The sequence below is a fragment of the Nicotiana tabacum genome, chromosome 17 (genome assembly GCF_000715075.1).
Source record: "Nicotiana tabacum cultivar K326 chromosome 17, ASM71507v2, whole genome shotgun sequence".
Lineage (NCBI taxonomy): Eukaryota > Viridiplantae > Streptophyta > Magnoliopsida > Solanales > Solanaceae > Nicotiana > Nicotiana tabacum.
Window position 1 is genome coordinate 136,379,278 of NC_134096.1, and position 11,621 is coordinate 136,390,898.

Here is an 11,621-nt window from a genome sequence, read left to right on the forward strand (position 1 = left end):
TCGAGGTCAAGGAGTTCGTTGGAGCTCCGTTCACTAGCTTTGATGTTCTTCTTCGCTTATTCTTGTTCGACGTTCGTCTGAGTTACTGTACATGTTCTTGGAAACTCATTTAATTTAAAATTTTACATTAAAGGTTTATTCTTTCCTCTATTCTTTTTGTAACACTCCTCAAATCTGTAGAAGTTTCAAAACTCGCTAAATATATAATTTAAATTATTTTTATCTTAAATTATACTTCTATTACGGATTTAAACCCGTGTGATTGATTTTTGAGTTACTTCTCTATTTATAAAGAATTGAATATACAGTTAGGAGAATATTAATAATTTTAATATCAGTAATATTTAAAAGTGGGTATCATTAATTATTAGTTACCCAAAAAAAAAAAACTTGCAAACAATATATCTTATATTATAGAAATTTTCGCTTTAGGGCCTCTAGAAGAAGGAAAGTCCCTTCCATAAAGTTGGAAATCTTTCCACGGTCAAAACAGCTATATTGAAAACATAGCAAAAATAGTGTCCTTTGCAAATGAGACAAAAAGGCAAAACAAAACAAAAAGATAAATAATAAAACAAAACAAAAAAAGGGGGCCTTAAAGCCTTCGAATGAGAAGGACGTATTTCTCATTCAGAAGGGCAAAAGGGCAGAAGCCTTATTCGAACAAAACCCAAAAATAAAAAAGGCTTAGAACACAGAAACACAGACGCACAGATACGAACAGAGGCAGCCAGAGATTGCTCGAAAAATTATAGGGTTCTTCACAATTCACTTATTCTTAAACTCAGGTATATAAAATTTCCCATTGTCAATTATCCTACAATAGTAATAGGTAAGAATTGAAAAGTTAATTCTCTTCTTCCTCTGTATCAACAGTAAGTTATATGTTTAGGTGTAAAAATTTAAAATTTATTCAAATACACTGGTTGTTGTAGAATCAATTGTTTGACGGGTATAAATCGGACCTGGGCCTACGTATTGGCTCAAGGAGTTTTGAGGTGAGTTGATATAACCCTTTACTAAAGTGGTTTAACTCACAAAAGAACGCATACAAGGTGTTTGATGAATTGCTTAAAAGAGTTAATATGTACTTAATTGGAGCTATTGAGTACCTATTAACTTAGAATTGTTCTAGCTAAAGTTTAGATGATTTATTATGATATATGTGCATAAATTTTCAGATTTTTGTGTTATTCTTATATGCCATTTTCATGTTGAAAATTCATGAAAAAACAAGAATCTTTAGAAATACTTTTAAATGTTTATTTCATTCTTATGCCATGCTTTACAATTAAGGATACCGGTATGAGTATGCATAGGATGTTTCAGAAAAGATTTAGACTTGAAAAGTCACAAAAAGAAGTTTTAGAAAGAAATGATTTTTGGGAGTATCCTCTATTATGAGAAGGGATCATCGTCCAGGCCGAGGGTCCTAACCAAGGCGTTGACTTTCTGAAACTACTTGAAAGTAGGGAGCACACGAGCCAAGGGTCTCGTTGCTGAGAATTTACCTAGCCAAGCTAAAGTATAGCACATGAGCGCTGAGAACCATGAAGCGAGTGGCACCTTGTGGATTGGGCCTATTCGATCAGGTTGGGATCGAACCCGTGCCGATCATACGGTGACTGAGACAGAATTAAGTCAGGATAGTTGGAACTCCCAAAGTATAAAGTGATGTATTTTTAAAAAAAAAAAGAAAAAGAAAAGAATTTCTTTTAGAATATTCATAAACTGCTATTATGCAATTATTTTAGAATTGTTCTTATAAGCTTTATGTTTTACATGCATTTAGAATCTTTGCTTGTAATGTATATGTTATTAAAGTTTCGTTCCCTATTGTTGAGACTCACTGAGTACAATGGATGGTACTGACGTTCTCTTTTGGGAACCTACGTTGGTCTGCGGTACAACGTAGGAACCGGTTTTGCAGGCAAGCAGGCTACGGGTTAGGACTTCCCTCACTTCCAGTGCTATTGGTGAGCTCCTCTTTTGTTCGTGAAGTATTCCTTAGAGTCATCTTTATTTAGCTATTTTTTTGTTCACTTAGAGAACTGGCCAGGAAATCTCATGTCCTGAGCAGTGCGTCAGTTTATCAGTAGAGGCTTCATAGACACAGTCGGTGGGTTAAGATTCAGATGTTTTTGATAATAACTTAGCAGTATTTCAGAAGTTACTACGAATAAAGTTTTGGAGTTGATTTATTTTAAATATTTAAATTAATCAAAAGTATTTGGTTAAAGTATTGCCTTGTTGCATATAGAGTTTGAAGTTATAATAGATTTGATAAGCACAGATGGTTCGCTCGGTCATGTTTAGTGATCGGATGCCGGTCACGGTTTGTTCAGAAAATGGGTCGTGACAAACTTGGTATCAGAGCCTCAGGTTTATGGAGTCCTAGGGGTCTATGAAGCCGTGTTAGTAGAGTCTTGTTTATGGGTATGAAGCGCGCCATACTTATAAATAGGAGGCTACAAGCATTTAGGAAAAGTCTCATTTTTTTTTCATACTTTAGATCGTGCAGTAGAGCCTACCTCTAAGAAATTATCTAATGTATTCGTTTCTCCAAAACTCGCAGAAATGGCTCGTACTCGCAACTCTAACACCGACACTCAGGATGCTACTCAAGAAACTATTGCTACTATTGTGGCTCAAGGTAGAACTAAGAAGGCTTCAACTCAGAAAAGAAAGGGTAAATCCACAAAGGGGGTTCAAGTACCCCAGGTTGAACATGAAGAAGGGGTGGAGCATGATGATCCAGTATCTCAGGATCTAGTGCCGCCCCCAACAGCAGCTCCAGCTCAGACAGCTATATCTCCAGAGGTGGGTCAGATGTTTAATGTTGTCAACAGTGCTATGGAGATGTTTAAAGCCTTCATGGCCAACCAGAACGAGAGAAGAGATGAGATTCCACCTCAATCAAATAGACAGAACAATTCTGAGTCCTCAAGAGTGAATGAATTTTTAAAGTTGAGTCCTCCATTGTTCCATGGTTCTATAGCTGATGAAGATCCAATGTTGTGGCTGGAGGGTGTCAAGAAAGCCCTCCGAGCGATGAAGGCATTTGATGATGAAGTTGTGGAGCTGGCTACTTACCAGCTTAGAGATGTGGCTGGCGCTTGGTTTGAGATGTGGGAAAAGGAAAGAGATGAAGATGATGGCCCGCCTACTTGGGAAGAATTTGAAGAGGCCTTCATGGCTAACTTTATCCCGGAAGAGGATAGGGAAGCTAAGGCTACAGAGTTCGAACAACTCAAGCAAGGGAATAAAAGTGTGCAAGAGTACTACATGGAATTCATAAGGTTGGCTAAGCATGCTCCTCACATGGTTAAGACAGAAAAAGCAAAGATTCGCAGGTTTGTTGCCGGTTTGGCTTACCACATTAAGGATACGACATCAGCTGCAGCGGTAGGAATGACAGCTTTATCCTCTGTTATGGGATTCGCCAAGCACTTAGAAAAAGACAGACAACAAAGGAGAGAAGAAAAAGAGCAAAACAAGAAAGCTCGGACAGCGGGCAGGTTTAATGGTACATCCAGCGGAGGTGGAAGGGGTTCCTCTAATAAGGAGTCATTAGCACCAGCTCAGTCCAGTCATCAGTCAGGTGGTGGGTCTTCCTTCAGACGTACTCAGAGTTATGGAAATCAGTCTCGCTAGAATCGGAATTTTAGGACAACATCCTCACATAGCCAGAGTCATGCTAAGCAACATTCACAACAACAAGGTCTTTGTGGAACATGTAAGCGTCAACATTCAGGTCAGTGCAAGCTCGGGTTTCATGGTTGCTATCATTGCGGAGACATTGGTCATATAAAGGCCAACTGCCCAAAGTTACGATGTAATTTCAGTGGTGGATCAACTCGTCCTTCTAGTTCCTCAGCTACTACGGTTGCACCACCACAGGCTCGTGGTTCTTATAATCAGGCAGGGCATGGAGCAAGCAGAGGTGCAGATCGAGTTACTCAAGGAGGGGGACAACCCCATTTGTTTTCTATACTTGATCGTCAGAGTGCAGAGGCATCTGCAAAAGTTATTACAGGTATACTTCTAGTCTGCTCACATAACACTTATGCCATAATGGATCCAGGTTCAACATTTTCATATGTGACTCCATACTTTGCAATTAACCTCGGGCTAGAACCGGAACAACTTAGTGACCCATTCCTAGTATCTACTCCAGTTGGCGAGTCAGTAAAAGTCACAAGATTCTATAGAGGTTGTATAGTTTCAGTCCAAGGTCGCAACATCGAGGCCGATCTCATAGAATTAGAAATGGTGGATTTCGATGTGATCATGGGTATGGATTAGTTGTCTTCTTGTTATGCCATGTTAGATTGTCGTGCCAAGATAATCAGGTTCCAATTTCCAAATGAAGAAGTCTTAGAGTGGAAGGGTAGTTCAGCATCGCTGATAGGTAAGTTTATTTCTTACCTTAAGGCACAACGAATGATCGGTAAGGGGTGTCTCGCCTATTTGGCTCACATCATTAATCCAGAATCAGAACCACCAGCTCTTCACTCTGTGCCAGTTGTTAGAGAATTTCCAGAAGTTTTCCCAGATGACCTTCCCGAACTTCCTCCTGAAAGAATCATAGACTTTGGCATCGATCTCATACCAGGCACTCAACCTATATCTATACCTCCTTATATGATGGCTCCAGCAGAACTTAATGAGTTGAGAGAATAGTTGAAAGACCTTCTTGATAAGGGCTTCATCAGACCGAGTATTTCACCGTGGGGTGCCCCGGTCCTGTTTGTCAAGAAGAAAGATGGGTCTCTCAGAATGTGCATTGACTATCGGCAATTGAATAAAGTTACCATTAAGAACAAGTACCCACTTCCAAGAATTGATGATTTATTTGATCAACTTCAGGGTGCAAAGTACTTTTCAAAGATAGACTTGAGGTCGGGGTACCACCAGTTGAGAATCAGAGAAGAGGATATATCTAAAACAACCTTTAGAACTCGCTACGGGCACTATGAATTTCTAGTAATGTCCTTCGGGTTGACAAATGCTCCAGCTGCATTCATGGACCTCATGAACAGAGTTTTCAAGCCATTCCTTGATACCTTTATTATCGTGTTTATAGATGATATTTTGGTATACTCTAAGAGCAAGGATGAACATGCCGAACACCTCAGGATAGCCTTGCAGACCTTGAAGGAGAATGAGCTTTATGCCAAGTTTTCAAAATGTGATTTCTAGTTGCAGTCCGTGGCATTCTTAGGCCATGTGGTATCTAGTGAAGGCATAAAAATAGATCCTCAGAAGACAGAAGCAGTCAAGAACTGGCCTAGGCCGACAACGCCAACCGAAATCAGGAGTTTCTTGGGGTTAGCTGAATACTATAGAAGGTTTGTAGAGGGATTTTCCTCACTTGCAGCTCCATTAACTAAGTTGACTCAGAAAGCAGTTAAGTTCCAGTGGTCAGACGCTTGTGAGCAGAGTTTTCAAGAGTTAAAGAAGAGGTTGACCATTGCACCTGTGTTAACCTTGCCGACAGGTTCGGGTGGATTCACAGTGTATTGTGATGCCTCTAGAGTGGGTCTTGGTTGTGTTCTTATGCAAGATGGAAAAGTTATTGCTTATGCTTCCAGGCAGTTAAAGAATCATGAAAAGAACTACCCCACTCACGACTTGGAACTTGCAGCAGTGGTGTTTGCATTAAAGATATGGCGACACTACCTTTATGGCGAGCATTCTGAAGTGTTTACAGATCACAAAAGCCTCCAGTACATTTTCAAGCAAAAAGAATTAAATTTGAGACAAAGAAGGTGGCTCGAGCTATTGAAAGATTATGACATCAATATCCTTTATCACCCGGGCAAAGCTAATGTGGTAGCAGATGCACTTAGTAGGAAGTCAATGGGTGTCTTGGCCCATCTTGCAGTACAAAGGCGATCTTTGGGTCGAGAAATTCAAAAACTAGCAAATGATGGGATTAGATTGGATGAGACCGAAGAAGGAGGTATAACTGCTTATGCCTTAGCGCAATCCTCCCTTGTTGCGCATGTTAAGGCTAAGCAAGACGAAGATCCGTACTTAGTGAAGTTAAAAGAAGGAGTCAAAAACAAAGAAATCATTGTTTTCACTCTAGGAAGTGACGGAGTTTTAAAGTTGAATGATCGGTTATGTGTGCCTGATGTAGATGGTCTTAGAAAGTCCATAATGGAAGAAGCTCACAGCTCGAGGTACTCTATCCACCCAGGTGCTACCAAAATGTATCTGGACTTGAAAGGGTTGTATTGGTGGAAAGGCATGAAGAAGCAAGTAGCAGATCATGTGGCTAAATGTTTGAATTGCCAGCAAGTCAAAGCCGAGCATCAGAGGCCTGGTGGCCTAGCTCAAGATATAGAAATACCACAGTGGAAATGGGAGATGATTAATATGGATTTCGTAGTAGGTCTACCTCGCACATACCGTAAGCATGATTCAATTTGGGTTATTGTAGACCGACTGACAAAGTCCGCGCATTTCCTACCAGTAAAGACGACAGATTCCGCAGAGCAGTATGCGCAGTTGTACGTCAAAGAAATAGTCTGATTGCATGGTACTCCAGTTTCAATCATATCTGACAGAGGCCCTCAGTTCACGGCGCATTTTTGGAAGGCATTTTAGAAAAGATTAGGTACCAAGGTCAATTTGAGCATCGATTTCCATCCACAGACCGATGGCCAGGCAGAAAGGATCATTCAGACACTCGAAGATATGTTGCAGGCATGTGTTATAGATTTTGGAGGTAATTGGGATGATCACTTACCACTTATAGAATTTGCTTACAATAACAGCTATCAGGCCAGCATTGGTATGGCTCCTTATGAAGCGTTGTATGGGCGAAGATGTAGGTCTCCAGTGGGTTGGTTTGAACCAGCAGAGGTTCCATTGATTGGTCCAGAGTTTGTTTGTGAGGCCTTAGAGAAAGTCCAGCTAATCAGAGAAAGACTGAAAGCGGCTCAGAATCGTCAAAAGTCCTATTCTGACAAGAGGCATCGTGACTTAGAGTTCATGGTTGGTGACAAGGTGTTTTTGAAAGTTTCACCAATGAAAGGAGTTATGAGGTTTGGTAAGAAGGGGAAACTTAGTCCTAGATTTATTGGACCTTATGAGATTATAGAAAAGAAGGGAAACGTGGCTTATGAGCTAGCGTTGCCCATTGAGTTGTCCTCTGTCCATCCTGTTTTTCATGTGTCTATGCTTAGAAAGTACATTCATGATGAGTCGCATATAATACCTGCCGATACCATAGAAATTAAAGAAGGCTTGACTTATGAAGAGGTACCTATAGAAATTCTCGATAGGCAAGTAAGAAAGTTGAGAACAAAAGATATAGCATCGGTAAAAGTTTTGTGGAGTAATCATGATTCAAAAGAGACTACGTGGAAGGTCGAGGAAGATATGAGGAAGAAATATCCATATTTATTTGAGGAAAAAGGTATGTGAACCTAAGTTTGGCTTGGCATATATATTTTATTTATTAAATACAAGTTAGCATGTGTTTATGTCCTTGCTAGATTACACTTAGTTGTTGAAGTAATTTAGTTTCTATCAGAGTATATTTAGTTATTTAATAATTTAGTGCCATGCCAGAGTATATTTAATTCATTAAAATTATTTACTTTTTGCTGAAGTGTTGTGCTTTAGATTTTGGTTGGTTATTGTGGTACCTCCTTGCCGGAGTGTGAGTAATTAGTTTATGAGCTGTGTATGGTGCCTACGAATGGCCTGTTATGGTATATTTGGTTGTTGTTGGTGTAGTTGTGGTATTGGTGACAGGGATATTTTTGGATAGTCCAATTTACAGGGGAGACTCTGCCGAAAGTTTTGAAAATTTAGGGAGTTAGCCAAAATTTTGAGTTCCTTGGGAAAGTGAGTGGTGCTAAGAAACCTTAAAAAGTTCAAGGACTTGAGGAATGATTATTAGCTTAAGAATAAGGCCTTAGCAACATTCGAGGACGAATGTTTTTAAGGAGGGAAGATTGTAACACTCCTCAAATCTGTAGAAGTTTCAAAACTCGCTAAATATATAATTTAAATTATTTTTATCTTAAATTATACTTCTATTACGGATTTAAACCCGTGTGATTAATTTTTGAGTTACTTCTCTATTATAAAGAATTGAATATACATTTAGGGGAATATTAATAATTTTAATATCTGTAATATTTAAAAGTGGGTATCATTAATTATTAGTTACCCAAAAAAAAAAACTTCAAACAATATATCTTATATTATAGATAATTTTCGCTTTAGGGCCTCTAGAAGAAGGAAAGTCCCTTCCATAAAGTTGGAAATCTTTCCACGGTCAAAACAGCTATATTGAAAACATAGCAAAAATAGTGTCCTTTGCAAATGAGACAAAAAGGCAAAACAAAACAAAAAGATAAATAATAAAACAAAACCAAAAAAAGGGGCCTTAAAGCCTTGGAATGAGAAGGACGTATTTCTCATTCAGAAGGGCAAAAGGGCAGAAGCCTTATTCGAACAAAACCCAAAAATAAAAAAGGCTTAGAACACAGAAACACAGACGCACAGATACGAACAGAGGCAGCCAGAGATTGCTCGAAAAATTATAGGGTTCTTCACAACTCACTTATTCTTAAACTCAGGTATATAAAATTTCCTATTGTCAATTATCCTACAGTAGTAATAGGTAAGAATTGAAAAGTTAATTCCCTTCTTCCTCTGTATCAGCAGTAAATTTTATGTTTAGGTGAGAAACTTTAAAATTGATTAAAATGCACTGGTTGTTATAGAATCGATTGTTTGACTGGTGTCAATTGGACTGGGGCCTACGTATTGGCTCAAGAAGTTTTGAGGTGAGTTGATATAACCCTTTACTAAAGTGGTTTAACTCACAAAAGAACGCATACAAGGTGTTTGATGAATTGCTTAAAAGAGTTAATATGTACTTAATTGGAGCTATTGAGTACCTATTAACTTAGGATTGTTCTAGCTAAAGTTTAGATGGTTTATTATTATATATGTGCATAAATTTTCAGATTTTTATGTTATTCTTATATGCCATTTTCATGTTGAAAATTCATGAAAAAACAAGAATCTTTAGAAATACTTTTAAATGTTTATTTCATTCTTATGCCATGCTTTACAATTAAGGATACCGGTATGAGTATGCATAGGATGTTTTAGAAAAGATTTAGACTTGAAAAGTCACAAAAAGAAGTTTTAGAAAGAAATGATTTTTGGGAGTATCCTCTATTATGAGAAGGGGTCATTGTCTAGGCCGAGGGTCCTGACCAAGGCGTTGACTTCCTGAAACTACTTGTGCCAAAGTAGGGAGCACACGAGCCGAGGGTCTCGTTGCTGAGAATTTGCCTAGCCAAGCTAAGGTATAGCGAATGAGCGCTGAGAACCATGAAGCGAGAGGCACCTTGTGGATTGGGCCTATTCGATCAGGGTAGGATCGAACACGTGCCGATCACACGGTGATTGAGACAGAATTAAGTCAGGATAGTTGGAACTCCCAAAGTATAAAGTGATGTGTATTATTTTTTTAAAAAGAAAAAAAAAAGAATTTCTTTTAGAATATTCATAAACTGCTATTATGCAATTATTTTAGAATTGTTCTTATAAGCTTTATGTTTTACATGCATTTAGAATCTTTGCTTGTAATGTATATGTTATTAAAGTTTCGTCCCCTGTCGTTGAGACTCACTGAGTACAATGTATGGTACTGACGTTTTCTTTTGGGAACCTACGTTGGTCTGCGGTACAACGTAGGAACTGATTTTGCAGGCGAGCAGGTTACGGGTTAGGACTTCCCTCACTTCCAGTGCTATTGGTGAGCTCCGCTTTTGTTCGTGGAGTATTCCTTAGAATCATCTTTATTTAGCTATTTCTTTGTTCACTTAGAGAACTGGCCAGAAAATCTCATGTCCTGAGCAGTGCATCAGTTTATCAGTAGAGGCTTTATAGACACAGTCGGTGGGTTAAGATTCAGATGTTTTTGATAATAACTTAGCAGTATTTCAGTAGTTACTACGAATAAAGTTTTGGAGTTGATTTATTTTAAATATTTAAATTAATCAAAAGTATTTGGTTAAAGTATTGCCTTGTTGCATATAAAGTTTGAAGTTATAATAGATTTGATAAGCACAGATGGTTCGCTCGGTCATGTTTAGTAATCGGGTGTCGGTCACGGCTTGTTCAAAAAATGGGTCGTGTCATTATGTATAACAAAACAACAATCATCTAAATGCCAAAAAAAATTATTACATAATAATGTAAATTAGTCCTTAAATGCTATATACTTAATCATGTTTCTGGAAATATGGTATTCAAATTTGCTTTAAAGTTGGGAAGATTAGGACCCTAATAAGTTTGGGCTTCAATTGTTGGATTGTAGGGTATTGGTATATGACGGTTTATTTATTCAAATATCTAAAATCATACACTTTTTCTACAAGTAATTCCATAATTCATGACCTTACAATAATTTCAAGTATATAGGAAGAATAATAAACACTGATAGAGTGTTTTAGGCACGCCTTTAATTAGTTTATCGCGATTATGTATACGTTCGCGTGGCATAATTATGATTTCCAAAAATAAAACCGAAATATGTGTTAACTATGGCCAAAACAATCTTAATAATAAAATTCTATTAATTGTGTACACGTACGCGTGACAGGATTTTGGCATAATAAACAAAACGGATTCACACACGTGATTCGTTTCAAAGATAATTTTAATTTTTAATAATTAAAAGCGGATAGATAAAATATGAAAACCAATAAATCACAGTTTATCCAAAATTAATTCAAGCCAAGTTGTAATCAATAAAGCGACTGTGCTAGAACCACGGGACTTGGGGAATGCCTTACACCTTCTCTCCGGTCAACAGAATTCCTTACCCAAACTTTGTTTTCGCAAACCAATAATAAAAGAGTCAAATCTTCCTTTGAATAGGGATTCAAATAAAAGGTGACTTGGAACACCCAAAAAATCAATTCCAAGTGGCGGCTCTGTAAATAAAATAATCTCTACTCAAATTTGACACTTTAATTTGAAAAAACTCTTTAACCCACAACAATCCATACACATATCTTTTGTGGGGTAAAAGAGGGTATGACAGTGATTCTTCACTTTTCATGCTTATATAAAGGCCTTGTAATAGATAGGAATAGATATACACAATTGAAGAAGAAAATCTCTTCCTTCTCTTTTATCTCCATTTCTTGTTCATGTTTTATTAAATTGCTTTTATTTCATACTAACATTTTTTGTTCATGTTTTACTAAATTGCTCTTATTTCATAAGAGTAAGGTGATTACTAATTTGGAATGTTGAATACTTATCATTATGGTTATCCTTTTGAAAAAGAATTAAATACTAATTATATTTCGCCTCTTCTTCCTAGTAGATCTGTGCTAAAAATTGCAAAAACGACTCAGGAAGAGCAAACAACTTGCCAGCAGCCGATTTGGATTAACTTATACTTATTCAACTCAATTAAATGTTAATATTCTACAGTCAGCGTTATAACAATAACAATACTGTTTTACCACTACGTGTAAATTAAATCCATTTACACATAAATAATGTTTCGCAGAGACACGTAGACGTTGAGTAGAAACATGACAAAGTAAACCTATTTTACCATTGAT